At 36.9% G+C, this 25877-nt stretch overlaps 1 long non-coding RNA gene across 1 annotated transcript; it reads left to right on the top strand.

Moving 5' to 3' along the window:
- The first annotated feature begins 6010 nt into the window (after nt 1–6010).
- On the top strand, nt 6011–23435 carry LOC144617158 (uncharacterized). Its single transcript, XR_013557284.1, has 2 exons — nt 6011–6135; nt 23264–23435. It is a non-coding gene; the product is annotated as an uncharacterized LOC144617158 (long non-coding RNA).
- Nucleotides 23436–25877: the final 2442 nt, after the last annotated feature.

The raw sequence follows: 25877 nt of genomic DNA, 5'->3' as shown, positions 1-25877 counted from the left end.
CCTATAATCTGGTAAAGAAATCTCTGTTGACATTATCCACAATCATCAATATTTTAAAGACTTGGATTATGTCTTTTTTTTTTTCTATTTTTGTACTAGTTTCAAATCATCCATATTTCATGGCCAAAATCATTTGAAAACCCATAATTCCAGTGGTCACTTGACTTGCCTTTGTCCAGATATTTTCTAATTCTATGTCTTTCTTGAAATGTGATAACCAGTAATTACTATGGTATTTCAAGTGTAGACAACAAGCAATAAGTCTTTAGGCACCAAAGTGATCTTTTCCTGAGTTATAAATGATGTTCGAACACCATCATATTTTGAAGTTTAAATTACTTGTCCTTAAGTTATAACTTTAATCTACCCCTAATTAAAACCACCTACTACTTTATTGTTCATTCATGCTGACCTGTAAAGTTCTCTATAGCTTATTCTCATTTATGTATTATGGCACTCTCCAGGAAATATAAATATAATCAGAACACTTGGATATTTTACTGTTCCTCAAGAATTGTATTAATATTGCTTAATTACTGCAAGATTAACAACCCTATTTGCAGCTGTTTTCAGTATGAAGCCCTGTGGAAACTATGTTATCAATTTTATTGTTATCCACAGCATCTCCTCACTAAGAAAATTCTGGTTACACAGTTTTCCATAATCCTTTTCTAACTTAAATGTCATACTTTTGATAGTTTTGAAAGCAAATTTTAACAATTGCCCTTACCCACATAAAAATTTATACTCTTTTTAAAAATTTTTAATGTTTATTTATTTTTTGAGAGAGACAGAGCTTGAGTGAGGGAGGAGCAGAGAGAGAGAGAGAGAGAGAGAGAGAGAGAGAGAGAGACAGAATCCAAAGCAGACTCCAGGCTCCAAGCTCCAAGCTGTCAGCACAGAGCCCGATGTGGGGCTTGAACTCATGGACCCGAGATCATGACCAGAGTCGAAGCTGGATGCTTAGCCAACTGAGCCACCCAGGCACCCCTCCAAAGATTTATACTCTTTAAACTTTTTAACCAAGAGATCTTAAGACACATTTTTTTTCTCACAATCATACATTCTCACGTTTGCTCTAGTTATTCTAGTTATCGCTGTAGTCCATAATCCTCTGTTATGCATTCAGCTGGGATGCATCTCAAGGGTAGGAAGTACATCTGCTGTTTATTTTGAGTGTCTACACATTGCTTGATTCAGCACTCCAGTTCTATAGTATAGATCATATGTGTATATATGAGATATAATTTGCCTCCATTAGAATGGAAATTTCATAAAATCAGAGTCTTGGTTTTGTTTACAGTAGTGCTTTAATATCAAGAACAGTATTTTTCACATAAAATGCTTAATACATATTTGTGAATTTACACTTTTAGAATTATATCACTAATCTTCTACAAGCAACTAATGAAGAGATTCTTATTAAGTTGTATTGAACCCTAAGTGATTTTATTAAATATCATTGAGCGTCTCTTACTGTCTGATGGTTATCATGGTCTTCTCACATGGGTAGAAAATTTTGACGGTCTACTAGTCTCCTGGCACCCAGGCAACTTACAGTGATATGCAAAATACTTTGGCCAGTTGCACCAAATTTTATCCTTGAGTTCTTACAAACATTTGGGTGTTTGCCAAGAAGTCCTGCTGGTCTGTTTACTAAGGAGTCTTAGTACTCCTTTTTTTTTTTTTCCGAGTCTTAGGATTTAACATCTTTTAATTTGATATTTCTCAATCTCAGTTTCAAAAGACAATTTAGAAATCCTTTTATGACTTCCTCAGTGAGGTTGGAATAAAAAAATAATTTTCTACATATTTTTTTTAACACTTCACATGCTTATGAGACCAGAGACGTGAAATAGTTCCATTGATCCTTCAGCTCACACTTCATTTATTTGAAGTCTTTTAACTCTGACAGTTTGGTTCCTTGCAGAGGTCTCTTTGCTTCTGGGTGGTGTCATTTTGGGTGCCTCTGGACTTTGGCTCCTCACGGTGGTCCCAATTCCATTCGCTTGGCAAGTCCTTGACTTTCAAAAATATACGTTCTATTAAGATAATCTCTTTAGCCAGTTAAGCATGAATAATTTTTATTTAATCATTTGGAGTGCCAAGCCTCATCTATTTCCTCAGTGGTCATTTGTATTATCCTGAAGCCTTAGCTCTACAGCTCAACTGGAGGAAGCTTCACCCTGTTAATATATAAAATATTGAAGTCCCTTCCTGTTACAACCCACTCTAATTCTGAGACTACCTTAAAGACTGGCAATTCTTTTATTCCTTTGGGTTATCTTTATTTTCCAGGTTTTTAAGAATTCTTAAATTATTTAATAATGGTATTTAACCTTTAGAGATTTTGTAATATCGCCTTGTCATGAAGGATTTTGAAAGTCACACAGACTAGTCTTGGAAGGTCTGTTACCTTTGCTCTTGGCCATGTGTAGCTGAGCTCCTGTGGTGATCAAGAGTCCAACTGTCACTATTCCTTAGGAAAGTGTCTCCTCTCTCACCGTCAGCCTCTGCTACTCTTATCACTTCTGTCAGAGGAGTGGTCAAGGCAGAGACGTGCATCAGCAGGCTAGGGCACTTTTTGCCACTGTTCATATCCAGCTTCTTTGAATTGAGACAGCCTGGTGATCAGTGGGCTAGAAGATCCTTGTTCTGGGTGTGTAAGCACTATACTGGTCTTCATTTTTTTTATCTCCCATTCATTCTTAAAAACCACTTCAATCTGCCTCTGGCCCCAACCGCTCCACTGAAACTGCTTACTTGCAATGCCACCAAGAACTAAAAGTCAAATTCAATGGGAGACAACAGTGCTGCTAAAAACTCAAGTCAGAGAAGGACAAGTACTGTGTGGTGTTCCTTATATGTGGAATCAAAAAAAAAAAAGGCAAACTTGTAAAATCTGAGAAAATTGCGGTTACCAGGGGGTGGCGGGGGAGGACAGATGTTGTTTAAGGGTACAAATGTACAACAAGTGGTAAATAAGCCCTAGAGACATAATGTATAGTGCAACAGAGACAACGCTATGTATTATAATCATCAAACTTGCTAAGAGACTAGAACTTCATTATTCCAACTACTAAAAAGAAAGGATAACCATGTATCATGATAGAGGTGCCAATGATCACTACAATGACAATCATATTACATACAATGTATCAAATTAACATGTTGTACACCTTAAATTTACACCATATATGTCAAATATATTTCAATGACAAAAAAATAAATGAATAAAGAATAAAACTTAAATGTGCATACCACTCCTCTGGAGATCTTATTAAAATGAAGATTCTGATTCAATTTACCTGGATGGGGCCTGTGATTCTTCATGAAAACGGACTCCAGGGGATGCCTGAAGTGACTTCAGTAAACTGCACTTTTGTTTGTTTGTTTTGTTTTTTTGTCTTTGTTTTTTGTTGTTCTTTGTTCTTTGTTTTTTTGTTTTTGTTTCTTTTTTCTTGAGAGAAAGAGAGAGAGCATGCGAACTGGGGAGAGGAGCAGAGAGACAGAGAGAGAGAGGGAGAGAGAGAGAGAGAGACAATTTTAGGCAGGCTCCACACTCAGTGTGAAGCCCGACACAGGGCTTGATCCTATGACACTGTGTTTATGACCTGAACTAAAAGCAAGAGTTGGACACTCAATCGACTGAGCCACCCAGGTGCTGCACTTTGTATAGCAAGGCACTAGAAAGACCCTACCCTTTGATAGGGCATCTTTCCAAAAATTCTCTACTCCTTTGGATTTTGCTAGACCACTCTCTTGGTTCTCCTCCTGGCTGTTTTTCTCATAATCTTTTCTTCATTCCACTTACTCTGTTCCTAAATGTAAGTATACCCCAGACTTTCATTCTCCATCTACTTCTCTTTCTAGGGTGATGGTTCTTAAACTTCAGTGCACAAAGAATGTTAGCCGGGAAATTTATTAGAAATGGTGCTTCCTAAACTTCACTCCAGAGATTTTGATTCAGTAGGTTTGGGGTGGAGCCCATTAGTCTGCATTTTTAATTCTGTTAAAGGAGTTTGGGGCCACAATTTTGAGAAGCATTGACGTAAGGGCACTCATCCACTCTCAGTGCTTTCTTTACCCATGCCCTAGATGATTTCCAAATCACACCTACACTCCAGACCTATCCATCATATCAGCTGGCTACTTAATATTTCAATCTGGATATTCAAAAAATTCAAAATGTCAGAGCTAAACTTATTAACCTCCCTCCCCCACCCAACCTCTTTTTCTTCCTCTGAAATAATGATGAAACCTGGTTAGAGTTTGTGTCCAAGGAATACCTGACTCCTGGGGATTGCTACCTACAGCACAGTTGGCATAAAAATCACCCGGGGAGAGTTTGCTAAAAGTGCTGAGTCACAAATTCCTCAAATGCTGATTCCTTAAATCTGGAATAAGGCCCACAGCTCCGCCTTTTGAATTAGGCTCTCAGCAATGATTCTGATATAGACAGCCCCCAGCCCTCACTTTAAAAAAATGCTGCCTTAGGGATTCCTCCAGCAATTCCTAGCAATAGGAACACAGAGGCTTTGAACGCATTTTCCACAGTAGAGTAGCGTTAGGTGGGAATAAAGTATAGTGTGACCTTCTCTTTATTTCTAGTAGAGCCCCCCAAATCTACTCGAAATAACTGCACACACAAAGCGAAATCAGTGCACTTCTATCTAAAGTCAGTTTCGGGTCAAGTTACCAGCCACTCCCCGCTAAAAAGACTGATACCCCAAACCCTTTCGGTACCCCCAACCCGTTATTTCTGGATTACCAATGATTTGTTCCCATGCCAGTTACTCTCAGAGATAAAGAATACTTTCTTTCCACTTCTTTTCCTTTTTCCTCCCTCTGGTCTTATTTCCGTGAGGATACATTACTGATTTAAGAAATCGAATACCAAAACCTATAATATCTCAGGTAGACAATACATACCACAAGGTGGAGAAAACATCTATTGTTTAATTTATACCTCCCCAAGTAAACTTTTTCAGGCCACCTTCACTAGCAGAAGCTCAATTAATAACACTTTTTATCTTAAGGAACCCTGGTTTATATTCTCTTGTATAAAATCTGTGTAGAGTTTCAATTCTTTGTTAGTCCCAACCTGACCTCTTTAAGGCTGTGGGTGAATTTGCTTTGTTGCCTGAAAGAATTCTAACTCGATGCTTTCCTCGGTTGTCCTTTTATGCACATCATGCTCTTAGTTCAAAAGTGAAATGATTTTGCCGAAGGTTATGAGAATAAAATTGGAGTTCAATTAGTCACTTTGAGACGGGCAACTAAGTGGCTGATCCCTTTTTAATCTTTAACAAGCTCCATTATTCACAAAGGCAAATTGATGTCAGCTTTTAAGGAATCTAAAGTAATGCAAACCACATAACTTTGCAATATTTAAATATTTTAATTCTCAGGATGAAATATGTTTTTCATACTGATTAGACTCTGAAACTGGTTTTAAATGGAAACAGTGCCAGAGGTTGAAATGCAAATACATTTGCATTTATATCAGCCTAAAGGGTCTTGATTCATTTTAATTTTATCTCTTTGCAAACTACATATGCATAATGTTATCTCGATATTCAGTCTCAACCTCCTCTATCTACATATCAAAATGTACAACGAAGAGATCATTTTTTTCCCCCAGAGAAAAATCAGTGGGAGCTGAAAAGATAGGCAATTTACCTAGGTTTTATCCTGAGTCTTTTGCTTTGATTTCAGGTGGTTGAGACACTGATTAACCCTATTTTCCTAAATCCAAAGCAAGACATTTTACTTCGGCTGACTTCATCCGCAGATATATATATATATATATATATATATATATATATATATATATTTTTTTTTTTTTTTTTTAATAGTTTGCAGCTATTCTTTGAAATATCTTTCATCTCTTTATTCTTTTCCTCTTCATATTCCTTTTCTCCACTCCCTTCCTCTCTCCCAGCTGCAAAGATTTGCCCTCTAAGAGAGTGGGGGTGGGAGGAAACCTGGGATGGAAGCAGAGCAGGAGCAGGAGCCTGAGAAGCCAGGATCTGGCTTTGTTATTGGTCGGCTGCTGCCTGATGGATCGACGAGGGAGGCGTGAACTCTTCAGTCTGTTCTGACGGAGCTGAAGTACAGAAACCATATTTACAGGTAAGAGCAAAAAAGGAAAAAAAAAAAATCCTTTTCTTCAAACTAGAATGCTTCTCAGTGCCTATTGAGACAATTTTATGATATGAACATTATTCTGCAGACGTTTCCCGAAAGTGTGTCCCATTCATTGTTTAAGGGAGCTTTGGCTGAGCTGTTTCTTCTCTCTGCAACACCACTAGCTGATAAAAACCCCAGAGGCATGTCTTAACCCTGGATAACTTTCCAGGAAAGTGTTATTGAAGCGAAATTAATAGAGAAAATGAGTCACCGTGTGTCTTTTTTGCTTTATTCAAGTTTATGTGATTGGGAATGAAAGGAAGGAGGAGGACAGCCCGGTAAATTCCACAGGTTCTGGGAAAATGGAGTTTTCTCTGAATATACGACATAAAATTTCATGTGGTGTCTTTCAATATTAACAATACAGTAAGTGGTCTAGGAAAATAATTTTTGCTGGTTGTAGACTCTTTAAGCACTACTTTAGAATGAATGATTTGTGTGCTTTTAAGCTCTTTTATTTAACGTACTCCTCTTGATAAATCTCATGATTTTGAGTGGTTGTGTCATTTTATTTAGTAAATTGTAAGCTTATGTGATAAACAACTCTGTTTATCAACATGCATAGGGCTGTTTTCATTTTAAAAGCTCAGAAACCTGTTTCTGAAGGATTAAGCATTTCTGTAAAAAAATAGCATCTTAATAGGCAAATTTCATTGGCAGTTTCATTTATCAATCAGATGTATCTAGATAAGGGTTCCTTTGCAGCATTTATATTGTTGGTGATATCACTAGGGCAATAATTTTTTTTAACAGCTCAGAAGTTAAGATTTGCTTGTATCTCTTAATATTGCCTTTTATTTTCCCTTAGGGAAAATAAGCTAGAGTTCTAAATATGTAGACTAAATGACACACTTACAGTAAAAAGAAGAAAAATAATTTTACTACAAGTCATTTAATTTTATAGTTATTTTAATTCATAAATATGGGTCAATTAAGGGAGGGGGAACCTCATTAAAACTGAGCTTTTAAGAAATATTACTACTGACTTGGGCACATGGACAATTAATACTTGTTGATTATAATAAAATAAAAGTCTTTCACTGGTGTAAATGATGCATTCAAATATTTTTAAATACTTCCTTTGAATCACAAACTAATAGGAATGAATATATATAATATCTAAGAATTTCTTTATCTTGTTTTTGCTTTTTGTTTTCATTTGAGAATGGATTTTGTTTTTGAGTGAAAGAGAAAAACGTAACAGTTCTTGCAAAATTGAAAAAAAAGAGAGGGAGAAAAATTACTGAATATTAGGAAAGATTACCTAAATGAATGGAGAACTATCTTAAATTTCCTAAACGTACTAAATAAAGCTGATAGTATGTTCACACACTTATGTCATATTGACCCAAGCAAATACACTTGCCTGGTTTGTTTTGAACTATTTCTGGATTTCAAACATCATTATAAGGTACTGTGATGTTGCCATGTTTCTAATTATTGATGGAATCTTCTGATCTTGGTTTTTAAAACAAAATGAAGGTAGAAATTAATCTATTCCTAGGTTGTAATTTAAGGTGATCTATGAGACTGGACAGTCACCTCCCAAAACGTGTTAGAAAAAAATAAATCAAGGCAGTTATATTTTTTGGAAATTATAAATTCTGAGTAAAGCTACCTCCAGGAATGAAGGGGAATTGATGAAAATTAGAGAGCAGAGTTCCACATGGTTTTAAATTATTCTGTTTCCTTGGAAACCAGCTGCTGCAGATGCATTTTGCTTTCTTTGGCTAAAAATATCATCCTTTTAATAATCGCTAAGGGAAAGGTTCTGAATAAAACCAGAGTATATTGTTGCTGCTTTTTATAATTTCCTTAATGGCTCACATATTTTGGATGAAAAGTAGATAAACCCTTTCTCAATCAGCATTTCCTATCATCCACTGGCAGACGTCTGCAGGAGGCGTCTGCATGCGACGACTCCATGAGATAACTATGGTAGCTTTCACTGCAGAGACTACACGAAAAAGAGGGGCGGGGGCGGGGAGGCGGGTGTGTGTTGGGGGTGTGTGTGCGCGCGCGCTTGCTGGAGTGGAGGCAGGAGAGGAAAAAAAAGCATGAAAGAAAACAGTTAAGGGCTTCCTGTCCAAGTGAAGGATGAAACAAGGCAAATGAAAACCATGTAAGGCTGTTCTGTGAGAAATGGCAAAAGCAAGACCATTTGTTTTTCCTTTAGAGCGTTTTTAAGATTCAAATATAGTTCTTTCTATGTTCTGTGTTGTGTGTGTTCCCTTTGCATAATACTTTCCTTTTTCTCTTCATGTTCGTACTGGTTAGTAGCACACTGAATGAGACAATAAAATTAAGAAACATGTTTTAATGCATCAGTCATTTTAATCATAAAAAGAAAAGCTTGAGATAAATGTTCAGGCTATGGACAGTGAACAGGATTAAATTCATATTTTGACAGATTAAGACATTTTTAAACTTAATGTCCATACTGTTACTATAATGCTCTCATTTCCTTACCTTTGTAATCTAATATATACAAAATCTAATATATACAAAATAGATACAACAACCTAAAGCTGTTTTAATATTATTAACATCATGTATTTGAAATTTAAAAGGAATTATTATAAATAGAAATATATTCTTTTTGTTTTATTTGAAGACTTTTGCTGTATTTGGAAATAAAATTTCATTCTGTGTGCCTTTTTTAAAAATAAGAAATAAAAACACAACTATCATCATATTTCACCCTAAGCAATTTCCTAAATTAAAACATTTTCAGAAATAAATACATAAATATAAATATTTTCATTATAAATTGTTTTTCTCTCAGCTAATTGGTGAGAGAGAAAAATCATCATAAAGCTTTTCTGTCTCTCCTATTATTCTGTTATAATTCAGGTGAGATTCCTAACTCTCTTTTCTCTTTTTCCTCTCATTTAAATGTTTTTGACATATAATAGTTTATTTCCATAATATTAACCTCAGTCTTTTAGATTTATTGTTAGCGATGCAGCAAATAAAGTGCCACATGCTTAAACTATATTTTAATATATTTAATATCTAGCCAATACATTACTTAAATTAATTTGGTATGTCAGAACATTATTTTTCAAAAAGAGTTAGGGTGATGGGAAGCACTTAGTTTTCATCAATTAACATGAGCAAAGCACTTCAATGGCAGCTCTTTCAGCATAAAGACAGATGACATTAAAGAACACACTAACAAATCAGATGGATTATGCAACCTGGGCAAATAACCCTTATTTTAGGCACGATCAAAATTATTAAGTGTGTGTCAGGTTCCTGAGAATAATGCATTGTACAGGCCGACTCTCAGCTGCAGATGATTTTAAAATACAGTTTGTTAGTAATGCCTCTTTACTGCTCGATGGTTCTTTATTTGCTAAAAGTAGCTTGCCAGATTCGTAGGTAAGTTTACATGGGTCTCTTAAGTCTCACAAAATGTATTCAGGAAAATGAAATATTAATAGCTTCCCCTATAATGTATGTAGGCAGACAACTTTACAACCATAATGGAAATATGCTAGTTTGGCAAATAACCCCACACTGCTGGGAATGGAAGGATGGGATTTAAAAGAAATGGAAATTACACAGGGGTAAGAAAGCTTGGGTCTGGTTTCACAATGTTCGGATTGTGCTATGTACCCAGGTAATTCAAGCAAATGAAAAATTGCCTTAGCATTTGTACTCTGGTAGGCCATAATTCAAAAATGTTATTGATCAGAAGTTATTTTTGACTTAGTACATATTTAATACTTGATAGTGTAAGATAGGGCTTATATAGGTATAGAAAGGGGGTTGGTCCCAAACGGCATCATTACTCTTTAATTACCACTTTGTAAATCAAAAAGCAGGAAATGGATTTGATTCTCCAGTTAATGATCACAGTTGGATGTTTCACAGACTCGATGAATCAGTTGTCAGATCATTTGATTTCCCAATTGTTCAGATCTCAGCTGTTATAATAGACTAAATAGTTTGACCCCAAAATTGCTGAATGTGCATACTCTGAGAATACAGACTCAACATAACTTTTTAAGTATTCAGTTGAGGACCTTGATTAATGTCAATCCTAATTCTAAGAATAATATTTTAGCCAGAAAACCACTTGACAGGAGCGCAACCTTGCTATTCTTGCTAATCTCATGGCTGAGAAGTGAATAGAACTTACGTAATTTATTTCCAAAGTCTTTGTACTTTTAGTCAGATCAAGAGCTTAACACACTATCTTCTAATACAACAACAAAAGGTGATACACATATTTCTTTTTTCTTTTTATGTTTAAAAAAATGTTTATTTTTTCAATATATGAAGTTTATTGTCAAATTGGTTTCAAAAAAATGTTTATTTTTGAGAAAGAGAGTGGGGAGAGGGGCAGAGAAAGAGGGAGACCGAGAATCCCAAGCGGGCTCTGCCCATGAACCATGAGACCATGACCTGAGCCTAAATCAAGAGTGGGGTGCTCAACCATCTGGGCCACCCAGGCGCCCCAGTGCACACACATTTCTATATTTCTTCTGATTCGCATGCCCATTTGTACAAAAACCACCAACTACCAGGGAAAAGTAGTAATTATGTGAATTTTTTTGTATCTTCAAAGAATATTGACTATGAAGTCCTTTAGCAAATACTTACTGATTTTCATGTATTCCCTTTGAACATTTTAGTCTTCTGTTACCCTAGAAACATGGGACTGGCTTGTAGAGATGGTTTCTTCCTGGATTGTTCATTTTACCTATCTAGAAAGAAAGGCACAGAGAGGGATTCCCATGGTGATTTTTTAGTAAGAAACTGAGCATTTGCTTATGCAAAATAACAACAGCTAAACACTATGTGTTTGTATTCAATATTGGATATAATGCATTAAATACTGGATGCAATAAAAGGATGCTTTTAGGAGGACTTTGGAAGAAGGCAAAAAAGCATGGTGTGGCCAGATGGTACCAAAAGCATAACAGCCCAGGAGTTTTACAGTTGCACAGAACTCTCCACTTTAGACCTGCCTCTCGTATCCTTTTACTGATGTCTTTGACTTACCGTCATAGTCTCCTTGACTTCTTGTGAGCTTGCTGTCAGGGTAAAAAATGAGTCTTAGTTTTGTTTTCTAGTAACTGTTGATACAATTGGTTGCTGTCATGTTGTGGATATATCACAATATATTTAATGAATGAAACAAATAATTTCCCAAACAGGACTCCTGAATGCATTTACAAAGATTTCCTTTCCTATCCCGCGTTAGGCCAGCCGCGGAAAATCAATATCTGTCATCAGTCATTACCCAGGTGATACTGGGTATGATGCTGTCAGCATATTAAGCCAGAAACACTCGAGAAAAGATTTTCAAACATTATACAAAAAATTATTCTTTTGCTTTCTCCAAATTCCTTTCTGGTAGCTCGTAAAACTCATACTTCAAGTTTTAGATTGTTTGCCCAATATGGTAACTAAATCAGCAAGGGGTCCCAAGTGAACGCTCCTGTGCTGTGGACCAAAGTCCTCTAGGGCTCAGTGTCACATGGGAAACTGAGCTTGGGGACTGCCATTTTAAGCTTCTATATTCAGAAATCTCCATACAACTTACGTACAGAGTCAATAAAAACAGCCCAGAATTACCTCAGGCTTGTCCCACCCTTCCTGCCCCAGCTTCTCAGTGTGGTCGGGACAGGCACTTTTTTGACTTCTCTATGAGCTTTTATTCAACTATGTTAACTATAATTCTTGGTGGCAGGCGTGTCCTTTGTTGACAACATCTAGTAGAGTTGTAGACAACATCTAGTATAAACAATAGTATAATCAGTTGTTTGCTGGTTGAATAAGAATAATCGTGTCAGATAGTCATCTTGCCCTTTTCTTATGACTCTCCCAGTGACAGAGGCCCCTTCCATTCTGAGGCAGTCCCTTCTTTCCAGGTGCTGCTCTGTTAATGCTTTTCAATGTAACAACGTCCATGTCACGTAAATGTTGTTAAGCCATGCAAAATTACGTATTTGTGCAAACTCCATTGAGCTCTCCTACTTTGACAAGAGATTTCATCTGCATATACGTCACATCTCTTGACTCCCTGCACTGTGCTGTTTCATTATACTGTTGCTGTGTTTTGATACACACACAGAGAGATTATCACTTATTAAATGAATGGATTAGTTGTAAATTAACATTAATTATAGCATAATTAATTATAACATAATTATATTTGTATTAATATAAAAGCATTAAATAATATCTGTGTAAGAAAATGTAGTAATATGTATTTTATTGCAATCTGAGTGCTCTCATACATATACTCTTAGTCAATTATTCTTCACTCTCTTGAGTTAAGTTGTTCAGCAATATTTTTCTTGTGCTCTGGGCCCACTTTTCTGCATTTATATTGTGTTCTGGTGAACAATTGTAAGCCATAATGCTTGGCAAATGACAATCCTGAATCAGCTACCAAGAAATCAAGGTTGCATGCTGAGAGTTCATATATCCATTTTAATATGTCTCAAGGTAAAGGTAAGCAGATAATATAGCACTAATGGAAGTCCCACAGTCTACCACAGCCAGGTAGAACTGACCAAAAAGAAAAAAAAGAATGTTATGCTCTGATGTGATGTCTGGGAGTCTGAAGAGAAAGAGTGATTCTTATATACCATTACTGTGCACATTTATGTGGGAACTATACTGTGGTGTACATGTTTATGCTCTAAGTAAGTGATTTAATCAGCCAGTCAGCATGCCTGTTTCCAGAAATGCATACTTTGAGCTAATGGGGTGTTTTAACTTTGGCTTGCCTATTAGTTTTTTTTTTTTTTTTTTTTTTTTAGGTAGTACAGCATAATAATTGATGGGATGCATAGTGGACTTTGCAGTCAGGCAGACTGTAGTTCAGCTCTGAGCTATACCATCTTATTGCCTCTAATTTGGGCAACTGACTTAAGCTATCTGAGCCTCTGTTTCCCTTTCTGTGAAATTCAGTTGTCAACTTGGATGATGCTGTAAAGATTGATAGACGTATACTGAACACTTCACTACAGAATTCGGAACATAGTATGGAATTGTGTATAATTTTAGTTATTAATGTTATTGTTAGTCATCCTTTTCTGTTTACAAGCTGAATAGAAGTCAGGAATGGAAGAATGGAGCCAAATAATACCCAGGGTTTTTAATGGCTTCCTAAGTATTATTCTTCATTTAAAGGATTAAAAAACCCACACAATTCCGCTAGATTGGCAAGTTTTTCCACTTTTCCATATTAACTGAAATGAAATCATTGGACATCAGCTAGTTAAGTTAGTATTGTATGAGATGGTGTTTTTCTATGTTTTCATAATTGTGAAAACAAATCCTAGAATCATTAATGAATAGCAATGATAGGACTTTCAAAATATCAAACCGGTAAGGCATTTTTTGAAGTTCTGAGTTACTGAATATTCCATGAAAAAATATTCTTTTCTTCTAAGTGTACTTCTTTATTTTGACAGAGAGAGAAAGTACAAGTGGGGGAGGGGCAGAGAGCGAGGGAGACAGAGAATCCCAAGCAGGCTGCACACTATCAGTGCAGAGCTCCACGTGGAGCTTGAACCCACGAACGGCAACATTGTGATCTGAGCTGAAGTCAGATGCTCAACTGGCCGAGCCACCACCCAGGTGCCCCTCCCAATATTCTATGCTTACATAAATTTGTAAGGATCTGGACAAAATTTAAACAATACCAATTTCCGGATAGCCTTTATTAATGCGCAGTGAGGTTCTCCAAAAAGAGTATAAGAATTTTTAAGACTTATTTGATCATAAATCCCCTTTCCAACACAAAACTTCATCCACTAAAATGTTATGGATCAAGTTTGGTATATGCTACGTTAATCATTTTTAAGACAGATGTACGTCTATAATCTCTTGAAGAATCTCTAACTTGAAGGCTAAAATATGGTATATATTTTAATAATTTTTTCAATATGAGAATAGTTCAAATTTTCCAATACAAAAATACTTCCAAAAGTACTCCATAAATTACATATTCTTCATAAAAGTAATGTATTCAAATTTTATATTCTTTTTTTCCACCTATGCCTTGTTTTTAAATTTTTTACAAAGTAGCATGTGTACTGATGTTTCAAAATATTTACTGTCACAAAGGAGCATTATGTCCAATATATATAAGAAATGTACATTCTAAGCTTCATGTTGCTCAATGATAACAAGGAAACAATAATACTTATATCAGAATCATTATAAGTACAAATGAGATAACACATTCACAGAATTTAGTTTCAGGCACCAAGTAAGGACTCGACAACATTATTATGATCTATTTATTTAAAAGAAAAGCAACTTATTAATCAAGAAAAAAATAGGACAATTATGAAGAAATCTCAAAGAATTCTGATTTAAATTCTAAGAAGGCACTTAGGTGTCCAAAGTGTTCATGACCGATTTCTTCTGTAAAGGTAATGTAAAAATACCAAAAATCACAAACCAGAGTGTGCTTCTTATAGCTATAATAAAATGTCTGTAAACACAAACAATGTATATACTTTACTGGGGAAAAGAATGTTAAGTAACTTAGACAAATACGCACAACACAAACACACAGAAACCCATTGAAAATGGGAAGAAATGGAAAAAGGTAGTTCTAACTCACACAGATATTTGGGGAAAACCAATTTCAAGCAGTAAGATGCCATCAACAGACCAGAAAGAGTATGGTAATGAAAAATATGGTGCCCAAGTGCCCAATGCCTAAGTTTGAGTGCTGCTTCTAAGACTAATTAGCTCTCCAACCTTTGCCTAGTCACCTCCTTTCTCTATGCTTTAGTTTTTCTTTGGAAAATGTTAATAATAATGCCTATTTCATATGTGTGCAAGGAAGATTAAATGAGATTATATATATTGTATTAATTTTTTGTTGCTGTGTAACAAATTACCACAAATTTAACAACTTAAAACCATGCCCATTTATTAGAATATAGGTCAGAAGCCCTGCACTGTGTGGCTGAGTTCTTTGCTTAGGATCTCACTCTGTGGAAACCAAGGTGTCAGTTTGGCTGAGTTCTTGTCTGGTAATTGGGGGGGCGGGGGGCGGTGGGGAATCTACCTCCCAGCTCATTCTTTTTGGCAGAATTCAGCTTCTTGTGGTTATAGGACTGTTTCCCTGTTTTCTGCTTGCTGTGGCTGAAGCTGCTCCCAGCTCCTAGACGCTGCACACAATCTATGTCACAGGACTCCTGTCTTCAAATCAGCTACAGAGAATCTCTTGCTTTGAATCCTTCTCACCTTAATTTCTCACCTCTAGATTTAAAGGCTTCATGTGATCAGGTCAGGCCCACCTAGATAATCTCTTATCAGGTCACTGATATGGGACCCTAATTACATATGCAAAATCCCTTTACCTTATAATGTGAACATAGTCACAGGAGTGATATCTCCCCATATTTGCAATCCTGGGGGTATACAAGGCGTGCACACTAGGGGAATAGAGATGCCGCCTTAGAATCCAGTGTAATACATATGTAAAATGCTAAAATAGTGCCTGGCATGTGGTAAACACTAAAGGTTTGAGCTCTTATTCTTAAGGAGCATCTGAAAAACTCACAGAAATTTTTAAAAATAGCAATGCCACAGTTATGGCAATGGTGTGGTAAAATGATATCCCAACACACCATTAAAGAAACAAACTGGTAGAACCTTTCTGCCAGGTGATTTGGCAATGTGTATTGAAAGCTCAGGACTTCCACTTCCAGGACTTTATCCTAAAGATATAATCAGAGATATACACAAAGGTATGTGAAAGAAATGTTAATTGTACTTGATTTATAATAATAGACACTTAAAAAGAAACCAAGCACCTTCCTTTAGAGTTTTAGTTAACTATTATGACATAGGTATTAAATGAAATGCTATGTAGCCTGAAGCACAAAAATAAAAATAAAATAAAACAAAAACACAGTTTTTGAAAAATATTGAATGAGAAGGAACATCCTCATGTTATAAGTGGAGAAATTATAGGTTACAAAAGTGTATATATGGTGTTACTCAACTCATACTCTTTCCTGGAGTTTTAAGTGACTTTTTGGTCAGACATGGTCACTTGACAAGGGAGGGAGTATACCCTGACCAGTCTCCTCAGATTGTTGTAGGTAAGACTAGGCTTCTAGAGACTTCTTGGGGAGACCCAGCATCCTTCCTAGAGTGTGAATTAGGCTTTTGGCAAGACAGGGTCACTTGATGAGGAGTGGACCACCTTGACAGTGTCTGGCCATGCCCAACTATCAGAACCACAAGAGCATCCTCAAGAGAAGACTTAGCATCATCTCCTCTCAATTTGTGTGGGCGTGTGTGTGTGCATGCGTCTGTGCTGTCGACATTCATTCAATGACTCAAAATGCAAATAGTATGGTCTAGTCCTTCATTCCTAATGTATCACCCTGCTTTATATTAAACTGGCTAAATTACCCTCTCAGCCAAGATTTTAGAGAAGGGCTTTGGTTTTGTTTCAGCTATAATGAAAGACATCTGCAATACATAATACATAGCAATGGAGGATGTAGAAGTTAACAATTATTAGGAAAGCACATACAGGGCACATTCTAACACTACACAACAGCTACTAACCCATTTACAGGTGGGAAAATGTTGGCTCAGAGAAATTAAGTAACTTGCTGAAAAATTCCTATTTAGGAAATGGGGACACCAAATTTTAAAGCAACGGGCTTCCCTCGTTTCATCATACCGTGATTCCTAATGGTTCCTAGGACTCTCAGTTTTTAAAAATATCCTCTGGAAATTTAAATGATTAGCCTAATTTAAATCCTCTGCAGTACATTTCACTGTTTCCGTGTACCTGAAGGCAAATTAGTGGTTAACAGTAACAACACGCAGATTGCTTTTTTCTCCTAAGCTTTTTCCAGCTCCAGCCTCTCAGATCTTAATTTCAAAGTAACAGATGTGTTTTTATTTGAGGATCCAGATTATCACCGCGAATTCAGATTAAAGAAATTCTTCCCAGTTCCCTCTCAACCCAAAGGGGGAGGTACCAAATTCCATAATCTTTGGAACTAGCATTTCTCCAGACTCTATAACCCGGGGTAGTTCCCACTACCTCTTGTTCTCTGCAACTAAATCCTTGATAAAAATCAATGCTCAGATCTCTCAAGTCCCTTAATTGTCCATTTCTCCTTTGGGGATTTCCCTCTATCCTTCTCAGACTCTATTCACTTGCCCTACTTTCTGTCCATGTTCCCAGGACCATGCTTTCATTTTTATTCTGCCTCCATCTCTAGGTCCAGCTATCTGTCCCACTCCTGTTCTAGTTTTTGGTAATCAACCTGAGCCCACGGTTGTATCCTAGCTCTATAGTAAGTATCTTTATTGTAGGGGAAATAAAGAGAATATAAAAACACATTTGTGTGGTTATGGAAGTTTACTATTTAGATATTTGTGCTGTCTGGTATTATAATTACCTAATCAAAAAAAAATCAACCTTGGGTATTTTGTTCTGTAAAACTTGCCTAATAAAAACAAATGTTTAAGTTTTTAGGGCAGATCCATATAAGTTCTAATCTATTATTTAAAAAAATAATTTACATTTGTAGAAAGATCGATGTACCCATCACTCATAGTAGTTCTGACCTCAAAATGGCAAATTATATTTTCCTTTACATTCTTTTAGTGATCTTTCTTGGCTCAGTTACTTCTTATTACATCATAAATTTAACATAAAAATTAATAACTTACAATTTTCTTCTCTTAATTACTAATCATCTCTTGCCTTTTGCATGTCTGGGTTTATATAAAAGTATTAAAATGTTGTTGTAAATATTTTAATTCAAAATCTGAGCATTTGACAGATATACAAATAACTATTTTAATATTAGAAGCAGTATTAAGAATGTTATATTATTTTATGTACTTCTCAAAAGGAATTATTAGATACAGGATAAGTAATAGTATAGTATTCCATTAGGTAGATCAAGAAGAAAGAAAGAGAGAGAGAGAGAGGGAGAAAGAGAGAGAGAGAGAGAGAGAGAGAGAGAGAGAGAGAGAGAAAAGAAAGAAGGAAAGAGAGAAAAGACTAAGAAAACTTTGGTTTTTTTTGGACCTAGGAAACTCAAGATCATTTTTTTAGGGGACCCTGAAGTAGAATTATGAAACTTTTGACTTCTAACAAATACACAAGAAATAGCATAATCTTTTTGATGTTTGAAAATGTAAATTAAGTCATCCATACATTCCTGTTTGCTAACATTTTCTTCCAGCCAGCCATATACTCTTAAAACAGTATTCTGTGTCATAGGGTGACTTAATATTGTTTAGGACTGCTTCCACTTAACTATGTGGATGGAAAAACTCATCCAAGGACACACACAATAACTTTTCTTTGGTCTTTCTTCCCACCTCTTACTACAGAGATCTGAATGGGGCGTGGGGGGTGGGGGGCGGTGTGGATCTTCATCTCTCACAATGTAGCTTCTCCTGCATCATCTGTTGTCATGGTAATAATTGTAGCATTGCAATTTTAGTACTACAACAGAGCACACTCCAGTGGAATCAGATTGGCAAACACAATCTGTAGGATGAAATCTCTCTCAACAAGGGTCTGTTGTGCTTTGGGACATTTTCCCCACCCTTTCTTTGTGCTTCCTCAGCTATCTAGTCATCTGGTCCAATCTCTCTTTAATGATTTTGTCCAAGACTCTTCAGGGCCAAGAGGACTAGAAGCATAAATATGATCCACACAATTATTTTTATAGATTTCATATCAGTTAAGGAAAAATTTCCAAATAGTTTCCTGTAACTAATAGAGTATATCAACATTAAAAAAAATCCATCAACAGCTTTTAGTCTTTAGGAGCTTTTCTGCAATTCTTCTAAAACCTCTATAAGTCACTTGAAGATAAAGAGAGTCACTTCAACCAAATAATGAATGGTTATATTAGGTCACCAAGTGACATTTTTAGCTGGAGCCTGCCTGACTTTCAAACAGAGCCAGAGTCCTATAATCCCTGAGGTAGCAGGTAGTGGTTGTATGTTTGACTTTTTAAAAATTTTGAATAAGCAACTTTAGAGAGGATGGTGAATAAAGTACTTATTAACTTTTTGTTTCCATTTTCCCATGAATATTGGTAATCATCGACTTATTCCATCTTCTCTGCCAAACTAAAAGAAATATTCCTTTATAGTAATAAATGAACGCTTACAAACAACATCACAAAGTGGTACCAATGTATCTGAGTTGGTCCTATTTGAAACCTGGCAGATAAGATGGCCTTCACTGTCATAAAATAATTGGTAAATCTAGAGACAGAGGTAGTTATAGGGAAAAAAATTAAGTAATCATTTTGTTTTGGGAAGCACTTTGACTCCCCTCCCCTTCTAACTTTTTTCTAAATTCTTCCCCCCCCCCCCCCCAAAAGAAACTATGACCTTTCCAGCCCTCTGACTGGTCAGGTTTTCTCACTTTACCTGTTTATCTGAGTCACTAAGTCCTCTCTAGGTGTGTTCCTTAATTTCAGACCTTTCCCTTTTCCCATGCTTTTCCTCTAACCATGGAGCTGTGTTTTCTTACGAAATAACAGGCTAATGAGTACACCTTTGAAAATATAAGTCTGATCTTGTCACTCCATGACTTAAGCCCTGCGGTGGCCTCCATCATATGTAGAGTAATAGCTGAAGCTCTCACAGGTGCTACACAATCTAGCCCCAATACCTGTCTAACCTGATTGCTCACTGCTCCCAGCCCAAGACCTGGGCACACACCATTTTTTTGGCCTGGACTGCTTTTCCACTGCATGTCAAAATGGCTGGCCTCCTTATCACCTCCGCGTCTTCATTGCTGCTTCCCCACTGTGACATTAGCTCTCCAATCAATTAAAAATGAAATGTTCTCAATTGGCCAACCTTGTAATCACTATACCACTTAACTGCTTATTTTTCTCCATAACATTGATCTCCATATGGCATAATATATATTTAATTTGTTTATCTGTTTATTATGTGTCTACTCCTTTCTCCAACAACACCCAGTAAAGAAACACCATTAGAGAAAAGAATTTTTTTCCTGTACTGTTACTTTATCATTTTAATGATAAGATAGTCACTAGTTCCTGATAGAAGCTCAACAGACGTTTACTAGATAAGTAATTAACCTCTAAACTAAGGGCAGAAAGAAACGAATCTCATTTCTTGTTTTTTTAAGTTTATTTTTGACAGCGAGAGCGAGAGAGAGCAAGAACAAAGCACGAGCGAGGGAGAGGCAGAGAGGGAGAGAGAGAATCCCAAGCAGGCTGCATACTGTCAGTGCAGAGTCCGATGTGGGTCTCAAACCCATGAACTGTGAGAACATGACCTGAACCGAAGTCAAGAGTTGGATGTTTAACTGACTAAGCCACCCAGTGCACCCCAAACAAATCTCATTTCTATAGAATGGTGTGAATGACTAAATGAGGGCACTCGGATTCACTTTCTCAACAATTAGCATTTAGGTATAATGGAAAGAATGAGTCAATTAGTATTCAGAGTTGAGACTTGCAGGATACAATGAAGTAGAAGCAGATCTGTCAAAGCCAAAGCCATGTGCCAGCTGGGGATATGAGGAATCAGAAAAGACAGAAACAGAGGAAGCCAGTGAGCAGGACTTGGAACAAGTACATCCCAAGGAAATGTCACTACTGCAACAGAAGGAGACTACGAGGTCAGTGAGAGGCACAAGGACCCAAGGTCACTACCTTTTTAAGAAAGTCACTCTAGTTAGACTTGTTCTGTATTACCAAAAGGCATAGATAGGAGTGCCATCCTGAGGTATAATGGCTTAACATATTACCTTTCCTTGGTAGCATATATTGTGCAGCGTCTTGTAAAATCAGTTTGTTCCTCCAGCTGATATTTTCTAGCAAAGGCATTTCGGGCATTGTGCTGGGTGATTGGAAAAGAGAAGGTTTTGATTTCTTTGTCTGTTAACCCTTTGGAGTCACATATCCGACCATCCTTTGTCCTTCTTGTAGAGCCAAAGTCCAAGTTGGGCTTTAAATTACAATGTAATCTAAAAATTGCTCCTTTAATTTTATAAACAAGATTAATAAGGGAAAGGGGGATGGGGAGTGTAAAACCTAATGGTGCAAAGGACTGCTTCTGAATGCAAATGGGGGTGTTGGCCAGGTTTTAGAGCAGCTGAAACTGGGAAAGCGTGGGGAAATGACATCGACCTGAGTAGCAGCTTCCCCCTTTGGCCTGCGTGTGCATCTCTACTTCACCACAGTTTATACTACTTACTACTGGCTCTCTCCTTGGCTGTGAGACCATTTATTAGGGTGCCTATGCTATCATAGTGATGCAAACTAGCCAGGTCTGAAAATCCAGAGGGGCCCCTCAGAACAAGCCAAGAGGGCCCTTGGCTTTGCACAAGATAGAAATCCAATGTGAGCCAAGAGGAAGAGAGATCAGAGTTTATTGAAGATGTAAAGAGAGTGTAGATATGGACAGAGCATCCAGGAGACTTGGAAACGAGAGTGAGTCTCATCTTTGCTTGCGGTCTGGGGTCTTTACTGAGGATTGTTGTCGGGTACACATGTCTTCTCAGGCATCGGGAACAAAAACTAGTGAGATATCCTCCATGAGTGACTTATGCCCCGGAGCCACGTGTCTTAGTGAGTCAGTGGTCTTGGACAACCCTGCCCAGTCACTCCTTAGGTGTTATCTATCATGCTGGAAGACTCCAAAGAAATTATTAACTCCTTGACCTTTGTAAGTAGGACATACATTATCTGTTCTATAAGGCATGTATAAGGTGTAGGTAGAAGTCTTAGCAAGAATAAAAGCAGGAAAAGGAACAACAACAACAAAAAAGTAGTTTTTCATGGATTCTCTTAGTTTCCCTGTCTCAGTAGGGTAGAGGAGCATTTCTTGATACCTTTGTTACAAGCAACAGTAGACAAAAGAGAGGACTGAGGTGACTTCATGATTTTATTACATCTGACCCTATTTACTCACCGAGGTTCCCTGCCACTGGCGGGATTTGTGTTTGCAGCCACTGATCATCTTAACACTTACTCTGTAACTATGAAGAAATTATTATTCTCAGAGGTTTACTGACTTGTCTAAATTGGCATTAACAAAATTTTTAAATGCATCCGGCTACCTCTGACTGTCTTTCACTGGCCATCTTTTTTTTTTTTTTTTTTTTTTTTTTTTTTATTTTTCTTTTGACGTTTATTTTTGAGACAGAGAGAGACAGAGCATGAACAGGGGAGGGGCAGAGAGAGAGGGAGACACAGAATCTGAAACAGGCTCCAGGCTCTGAGCTGTCAGCACAGAGCCCGATGCGGGGCTCGAACTCACGGACCGTGAGATCATGACCTGAGCTGAAGTCGGACGCTTAACCGACTGAGCCATCCAGGCGCCCCTCACTGGCCATCTTGATACAGAGAGTAAGGAGACTCAAATTAATATTTTATACAGTAAAAGATTTAGAGACTGTGGTTTACCCTGCATACGATCTATTCAGCCAGCTTCGTTGGCATAGGACTCAAATATTCCCTGTAGCTATGCTGAATTGACTGGAAACATGATAAGGCATCTGAATTCTGCAGGTATAGTCATTCCTAGCAACCAATTTGATTTTTGACGGACAAAGAGCCCCAGGAAAGTAGATGCCTTTGTACCTGAGAGAAAAAGAAATCCCAAGCAAGATAGACATGCCCTAATCAGTATGCTCTGGGTATGACAGCATGCAAGTGAGTGATCTGTTTTGTTCTGAACTCTGGCTCTGTCAATGACAGTACACGATTTACTAGAACAAATCAAATAAGTGTAATTGACTCCTGTTTTGACGTTTCAAAACACTGAACCATATTTCCTTTGCAGTACTCTGATTCCACATTCTTAAATTTGATTTTTTCATATAAAATACCTTAGTCAAAAGAAAGAATGCAAATAACAATGCATCAGGGTAGAATTGTTTTCAGTGCTTTCAAACGTTACGGAAAGAATAATTTCTGCATGGATATGATGATGTGGTCGATGTGGGTCAAAAAATTGCAGCCTCAAAAACCGATTTGGAGACTTGGACCATGCAGTGGTCAAATGTTTCAACGCTCTGTTGTTCCCGTTCCTGTTACAGGTACATGTGACAGCGCTGCAGCTATGAGTGGAATTTTAAAGGGGAAGTTGGAAGAAATTGACGGCTCTTCACCCTGCTGCTCTGTGCAGGAATCAGATGATGAAGTTTTTAGCTGTGACGGTGCTGACAGTGTTGATAGTGTCAATCTGTCCACTTGTAATCTTTTCACTGGTGAGTATCCGAAGCCATATTTCAGGCTGTACTCTAAAGTGTGTTGTATGGTCGATTCCTGGAGTTTCTATCTTTATCCACTGCCTTTTATCTGCTCCAAGTTTTTCATCATATCAGACTTATTTGTAAAATGTGATATCATTTTGTTTAATTAAATCTGAATGGTATCCTTCTGTTCATCTCTATGGAGTAGGTATGAGAGGCAGAAATGCGTCCGATTGAAGGTAAGCAATTGAAAATGATCTCGTATGCACCTTCAGCTTTCTGAAATCCATCTCAAATCCATTTCAAAATCTGATCAGTTGAGCTCTTTTGAAATTCTAATAATACTGGTCAATGAGTTGTGGAATTAGCAGTATTGAGTACAACACATGTATTTCCTACGTGAGAAAACGATGTTTGTTTTTAAAAGAATGCTGCTCTGAAATCAAAGGCCTGAAAGCCATCAGCTTCTATTGTTCTTAGAATACTAGTAAACCTCAAACTTGAGGCCAGATTCATGCACTACAGTAAGTGCAGCTTTCCACACGCATATACCTTTCCTAAGCAGTTAATGTGAACAGCATCATTTGGTATGGTATGTAGTATGTTCTAACTTAAAATTCTAGCCATTTCAAACTGCCTTCCCTATAACTGGTACACATTGACTGATTTTGGATTAGGTGAATCTTTCCAACATCTCTGTGTGCCTTCAATACCAGTCATTAGGGAAAGAGGGATCTCTAAATTAGTTTTAGAAGTTAATCATACAAAGCAAAACTAAACAAGGTCAAATACAGTCCCATAGGATGATGGGTATAAACTTCCTTTTAAAGCACCATTACATACGTAAAGCTAAAAATTATCCAATACAAAAGAGAAGGGTTTTTTCCATAATAGATTTTTTAGTATTATTTTTCTGAGGCGTGTGGGTTTGGGGATTTTTAACTTATCAAAACAACCTTTTAATATTCACACTGATGATCTTGCAGTGTGGCTCTATGACCCCTAAAATTCCATTTTTACCCTCTTTCCTCTACTCCCAAGAATTCAAAGGTTTGTTTGATATTTATGAATTCTCTCTCATCATTGTTAGAAGCATTTAGAATAAAAGTAGGTATAATTTTATAAGATTGTTTAGTCTTTGTATTATTTATTTCTTGACTAAAGTACCACTATTGTGAACTTGTGGGAAGTATAAAAAGTAAGGAGGAGATAAAGAAACACTTAGAAGAAGGGATAACATAATAGTTGTTTTGAGAATGAGATTCTTTAGTTACATGGAAAGGTTATTGTCAGTCAGTGGGTTTTGGGTGGATCGGTTTGTTTGTGATTTATCTAAAGCCTTTCCCCCCTTCCTCTAAGCGACTGTAGCCCTTGTGGATGGCACACCCCCTTGCTGTCACCCACAGTGCCTAGAAAAGTGCTGAGCATTGAATGATGCTTAGACTCCTTTATTGAATGAATGGATTCAATTTAGATAATTCTCTCTCTCTTTTTTGCAATAATTGTCTTTTTTTGACAATAAACATTGCACCTATTTAAAGTTTACAACATGATGTCATGATGTATGTATGCATTATGAAATGATGACCACAATCAAGCTAATTAACATTCTGTCACCTTACATAGTTACATTTTTTGTTGGTGGTGGTGGTGAGAACACTTGGGATCTATTCTCTTGGCAAATTTCAAGTTTGAAATACATTATTTTTTTCATAATTTCAGACAACTTTAAAAGCCAGAGAGAATGCATCTACTGGATATCTTTATCCTTAGTATATATTTAATTTCAAGACCCTCAGGGACCCTATTAAGCACCTTGCCTGTGTACCTTGGAGAGCTCTCCTTCTCTAAGCCCGGAATGCCACAGGAGCTGCCTAGAATGTTTCAACTTTTTCCCTTTAGCCACTCCTAAAAAACATCATCAGTCTAGACTCTATTTCTTTGAGATACAACCTCATCCAGTGCAGCAATTTCCACATGCCAGTGTTGTTTTTTTTTAAACCTTCAGCATGCTTTCAACCTCCCTGGTGTCTATGTCTCTCCTAAAGTTACAAATTGACTCTCTCCTGGAAAAATCAATTGTAGGACTCTCTATGCAAGATACCCATCGATTTCTATAGCTTGTGAGTTCACAAAGTACCTATAATGTTCATTTAAACACCATCAGGTCTCACAATTGTGGCTCAAGATGCTTTCCAGATGAAAGTGATGTTCTGGTGGCTTAGAGGAGTTTGAAAAATTATAGGCTAGACACTTGTTATAAGTACCTGAACACCCTGAAGGGTAAAAGTTTGAATGGAGAGTGGTTTTATTTTGATCAAATAAACTATTTGATAGCTATTTTGACATCTGTTTGCAACTTTTCTGTTTTATAACCATCACAAGAGTCTGTGGAGGAGGAGATGTCCAGTGTGCACAGAGGAGAAGTCAGGCTGATAAAGAGAATAGATTCAGAGTT

Source organism: Panthera onca, chromosome C1, assembly GCF_046562875.1.
Source record: "Panthera onca isolate mPanOnc1 chromosome C1, mPanOnc1 haplotype 2, whole genome shotgun sequence".
In the NCBI taxonomy this organism is placed as follows: Eukaryota; Metazoa; Chordata; class Mammalia; order Carnivora; family Felidae; genus Panthera; species Panthera onca.
The sequence above is the reverse complement of the archived record's forward strand: the minus strand, read 5'-3'. Positions and strand labels throughout refer to the sequence as shown.